Source organism: Aythya ferina (genome assembly GCF_964211825.1).
Source record: "Aythya ferina genome assembly, chromosome: 13".
In the NCBI taxonomy this organism is placed as follows: Eukaryota; Metazoa; Chordata; class Aves; order Anseriformes; family Anatidae; genus Aythya; species Aythya ferina.
The window spans coordinates 20,945,362-20,950,987 of record NC_140311.1 but is presented as its reverse complement, the minus strand read 5'-3'; the positions used below and the strand labels follow the sequence as shown (position 1 = coordinate 20,950,987).

Here is a 5,626-nt window from a genome sequence, read left to right as displayed (position 1 = left end):
AACTATTACTCACTGCCTGTGTGAGTTTCACATAGGCATTGTGCACCCACTGTTCAGTTTTCTCAACCAATGACACCATTAAGATGGTGAGAAATGTAACCTTCCAGGTCACACCTGAGTCCACGGGGTCTTGGGTGCCTTTTTCACTCTGTTGTGATGGATCCAGGCATTCTGCTCCTTGATTCTGATCACTGTGACCTAGAATGGTTTTTTCCACTGAGTTTCCAAGGTCTTCTCTGCAAGAGACTTTACATACACACAATCTCCAGGTTGTCTATTGTGCACTGGTCCATTTAACACTCTACCCGGAGTCCCAGTCACATGCTTTCCAATTTCATTAATCTGTTTATCTAAGACCACCATATAGGAGGTCATGATTTCATTTCCAGATTGCATGGATATTCCTCTTTGTATTCCATAGGATTGTCCATATAAGATTTCAAAGGAGTTTAGCCCTTCCTTTCCCCTTGGTATACGCAAAAGGGTATGCGCAAAAGGGCTAAAGGAAGAGACTGAGGCCAGACCAAACTTTTGCTTCTTGTCCCAATTTCACAATTTGCTGTTTGATTAAATGGTTCATTTTTCTACTTGGCCACTTGACTGAGGGCAATATGTGGTATGAAGTTGCCAGTCTATACCCAAATGGCAGCTAATTTGCTGTACCACTTTCGTCCCTGCCAGAGGATATAGTTGCTGGAACTCCAAAACATGTATTATTTCTTGTAGTAATATCTTAGTTACCTCCCGAGCCTTGGCTGTTCTGGTTGGAAATGCTTCTGGCCATCCTGAAAAGGTGTCAGTTAATACCAACAAATACCAGTACCCCCCTTTTCTTGTGAGTTTGGTGAACTCAATCTGCCATTGTTGTCCAGGCCCATTACCTTTTCCAATTTGTCCCATTTTTGGCTTGGGAATGTTCTTGGGATTAGTCTGGAAACAAAGATCACATTGCTAAGTTACCTGTCTTACTGTGGTATCCAAATTAGGCCCTATCCATTCTCTATTTAAAAACTCTTATGCTACTTCAGCTCCCCAGCATGCTTTATTATGTTCTCCAGTTACCATTCAATTTAATATGGTATCACAACTCTCCCATCATTTATTTATGTTAAACCTGCACGTTAACATTTTCTGTTTACATCTTAGAATATTCTACTTCATTTTCTCAAGCTTTTGTTAATGCCTGGTTTTCTGTTCCTGGTACTAGTGCCAAAATTTGACTTTCAGATGCCTGTTCTACCACCCCTTTGGCTCCTGCATCAGCCAATCTATTTCCCCTTTCAATATCAGTATCCCCTGCTTGATGTCCTTTAGTGTCAACTTTAGTAGGCAGGTATACCGCTTAGAGTAATTTCATTATCTCTTCTGCATGTTTAATTGAGGAAGATAAAAGTCCTCTCTCCTTCCAAATTGCCCCATGTGTATGCACCACACCAAAGGCATATTTGAAATCTGTCCAAATGTTTGCCAGCTCAAAAGCTCTTATCAAGGCAATTTCCACCTTTTGGGCTGATGTTTGTTACCTCCTGTGAGGCAAAGTCATTGGCAGACGAAGCTGCTGCCATTTATATTCACATCTTCTAGGGCTGTATCCTTTAAGTCTGGTCAGCTGGAGTATACCATGTCTGTGGTCTTGATGCAATCATGAATGGGTAATCTGGAAACTCTCATTTACTGGTTACTCAGGAAAGAGGCTGGGTTCACAGTATTAGTGCCGAAAAAAATTAGTAAACTAATAGTCCATTATACACATTCCTTTTCTTCTTCAGTAGTTATCATTTGTATGTTGCAACAATGTCCACTTTTCCTGAAGAGGTCTTTCAAACTTCAAGATCACAGTTCCTGAATATGGTGGGGCTATTCTTGAAACCCTGTGGTAACACTGTCCACATAAAGCTGAGTTTTCTATCCTCTATTAGGATTTTCCCATTCAAAGGCAAAGAGTTTCTGTCTTTCAGTTGCCATGGCCAAGCAGAAAAAGGCATCCTGTAAATCTAGTACCATGAACCAAATGTGATATATGGAGTAATAATTCGTGTCAAGAAAATGGTTGATATTAAAAAAGAAGGGGGAGATGTGGGAGTGTGGCCATGGGGGTTGGAAAGCCCCATGGTTGATGATAACATCAGACTCTTAAGGTTGAGGCCATCAGGAATGTAAAAGAGTTTAGAGGGAACAAAGAAGGGTGATTCAGGAGACACCATGCAGTCTCCGGTTGCTTGTTCTCCAGCCATTAAGGCATGAGTGTTTGCTGTTGTCAGGCAAAGTTGTTTGACCAATGAAAAGTTGTTTTGAAAAGGACTGCTGTGGGCCAAAGGGTTTAAGAGGGGAGCCTGTCCTCAAGATAAAAAGGCAACATGATATAATGAAAAAGGAATGAATAGGGACAGGCTAGCAGAACAGAGACCAGGATGGGAACAGGCACATTGATTGCCTCATGAAGATAGGTTCGGCCAAACTCAGGAAACCACTCAGAGAAGCTCGTACAGAAAGTTGCTGGAAATAGGTGCACCGGAGCTGGAGAGAAGCTCAAGCTGAGAGAAGCGGACCCGCGCGTACAACTGCCCCTCGCTGGTAAGCAGTTGCGCATTATGGGGAATCATATGTCCTTAGAAACGGAGTGTCCTGGTAACCTTATGTTGCCTCTCTACGTGCTACCCCAGCCCGAGAGACAACATCGATTGCCTGCCTGCACATCTGCTCCCCGAGCAGGGACACCAGAGACAGACACACCTTGTCTAGCTCAAGTGCCAATTTATTGCTGCATAGCATAGCTTCTTATACCCATACACGTGACAGCCCCGGATCCCCGTGACCCTTTGTTCCACCCATGGTCCCTCCCAATCCTCCTCCCACATCTCCTCCAACATCTCCCCCCTCCTTATGCTATATATCACGCCCCTTTTTGTCGCACCCCCTTTTCCCGTTACAAAAGATATTAGCATAGTACAGCATTAGCTAAAGGCGATCATTCTCTTCTTCTTGTGGCAGGCACTGCCATCCGTTATTAAGAAGCAGGTTAATATTCACCGTTTACAGGACTAGCTTTTCAAGCAGCTGTCACAATAGTCGAAAGAGCAGGGGCAAGAAGAGCACACCAACACCCAATAATATCACCAGCAACAAAACTGCCGATAAGAAGGAGGTTATCCACAAGCCTGGTGTTCCCAGCCAATCTAGCTAGCCCTTCCCCCACCAGTTTTGGATAATGCGATCTCCATATGAGCTCTTCAACAACTCCTCAACCACGCCCTTGGTTCGCTCAATTGCCATTGTCGTGTTCTTTGTCCAATCAATACAACAGAAACCTTTGATGCCAGCGTCCTCCAACTCAGAGCAACCAATGCTGGTTCGAGCAAGCAAGTAGTCCACAGCCAGCCTTGTCAAGGACAATCCTTCTTTAAGAGCTTCCATGCCGTCAATGAGATTTGTCAAAGCCTTTGCCGTGAGGTTAGCATTCTTCAATGCCCAACAAGCTAACCGCTCAATTGTCTTAGTATTTCGAATGAGCTACAGGAATATAAAAAGCGTCTCAACAATTGTTTGTGCTTGGGTAGTCAAATACCATCTGTCATCACAGTCTGGATCTAGAGTGGGGTCTTTCAACGAGCACCTGTGATGGCTCACGCCTTCCCTGTGGCGTTCCTGATGTCATCGGGTGTGAGCGGACTAACTGCCTAAGTACCAAGTCCGCCATAAGCATTAGGGGGAATAGTAAGGTAAGCCTGACCACCCCCACAAAGCAAGAAGATTCCCCGCAGCAAACGCAAGGGTATCGGGGGGCTATGTACAACCACGATGGTCGCCCATCTCTTACTGTGCCAGACTGGGTCATTCGTCCGCCAAAGTGCCATTGGAGGGAATGACTTCGTCATATTGGCATTTGGCCACCTGCATGGAGGGAGGATGCGTTTCTGCGACTCTGTTGTATTGAAAAAGATTAATGCTGAACAAGCAAATCGAAAAGGGGTCACACACCGCCGTAAGAGCCAAGCAGAGCATCGTGTCTGTGTGGCTAGTCAGTTTCGCGAGTTGTTGCCAGAAACTGCTGGTGCAGCAGCATGGTAGCAGCAATAGCAGAATCCATAGGCAATGTCAGGCTGGCAGCCAGGTCAGTCCAGAAGGGAGCTGCACACAAGCATAGCCCCGGCCCAAGACCAATAAAGGTACCGGGTCTTTCGACCATAGGCCTGCCGTAGTCCATGTCTGGACTATACCAGTGGGTGTTGCAGAGTCCCAAAGGTGGTCATTAGCCCATCCTTCTAGATGGTTTAACAAAAAGAGAGCTTGCAGAAGCAAAGCATGTGGGCATAGCTCCAGAGTATCCAATCCTCCCCCCTCCTTAAGTGCCCAAAGACACTCCTTGAGGGTCCAGTGCACTCGTTCCACAATTGCCTGGCCTTGGCTATTGCCAGGAATACCCTTAACAAGCTTAATACCCCACACAGCACACCATCGGGTAAAAGTATGACTCATATAAGCTGGACCATTGTCAGTTTTCAGGGTGGTAGGTGCGCCTAGGACCGCAATAGCCATGTGAAGTGTGGCAATGCATTGTTTCACTTTCTGGCCCGTACTGGCGGTAGCCCACATGAGACTGCTGCACGTATCAACTGCTACGTGCAAATATTTGAGTCGCCCGAAAGGCGCAAATTCTGTGACATCCATCTGCCATAACTCATTGGGGTGGAGACCCCGAGGATTAACCCCCATGGGCAAGTGTGCTGCGGTGTTGCAAGCATGACAAGCTGCCACTATGTTTCTCGCTTCAGATTATGGTAGATGAGATTGCCAGTACAAAGCGAGGCTTCCTAATGTTCTTAAATGTGCTATAGTGCTTTCTAGAGATCCCCCAAGCCTCTCGAGTACAATCTCGTGTCCCCTAGCTGCTTCAGAGGGCCTCCCAGTAAACTCTAGTGCATCCCAGGCCCTCCCAGATAGCTCTAGGATGCCCTAGAGACCTGAGGAACCCCACTGCACTTTAGAGAGTGCTAGAAGTCTCGCAGAGTCGCCCTGGGCCTCCCAGTGTAATCTGGCACCTTCTGGAACATTCCCATCACCCTTCCAGTGTGCTCTAATGCCCCTGTAGAACTCACAAGGCTCTCAAGTGTGCTGTAGCATCCCCTAGAAAATTTCTTGGGCACTATAGAGGCCGTGGAAGGTCTCCTGTAACCTCTAATATCCCTTGCAGGCTTCTGAAGGCCACTCGTTACACTTCACAGAACACTAGAGGCCCCCCAGTGCACCCTAGAGTTTTCAAGGGCCTACCTGTGTAGTCCAACACCCCTGGAAAACTGTCAGGGCTGTCCAGTGTGCTTCCTGGAGAACTCGTGGGACTCTACAGTGTGTTGTAGAGTCCCACAGAAGATTCCCAGGGCACACTTGAGTCATTCCAGGGCCACTAAAGCACTCCGGATTACTCTATGGTCCTGCTAGTGCACCATAGAGACCTCCAGAGGGCAGCAGATTACACTATGGTTCCCTCGAAGGGTGCTCTAGGGCACTGCAGGGCCCACTAGAGGCCTCCTGGGGTCTACCAGTGTGCTCAAAGGAGGAGTAGAGTCATCACAGTGCTCTCCACTGACCTCTAGTGGTTCCTAAAGACTTTCCAGTGCATGCTACAGGC

General features: G+C 46.8%; 1 long non-coding RNA gene across 1 annotated transcript; it reads right to left on the bottom strand.

Moving 5' to 3' along the window:
- Positions 1-2,737: 2,737 nt before the first annotated feature.
- Positions 2,738-5,424, bottom strand: LOC311443689. Its single transcript, XR_014697428.1, has 2 exons — positions 5,269-5,424; positions 2,738-3,510 (listed from the first exon to the last, which is right to left on the bottom strand). It is a non-coding gene; the product is annotated as an uncharacterized lncRNA (long non-coding RNA).
- Between the last annotated feature and the right edge of the window lie 202 nt (positions 5,425-5,626).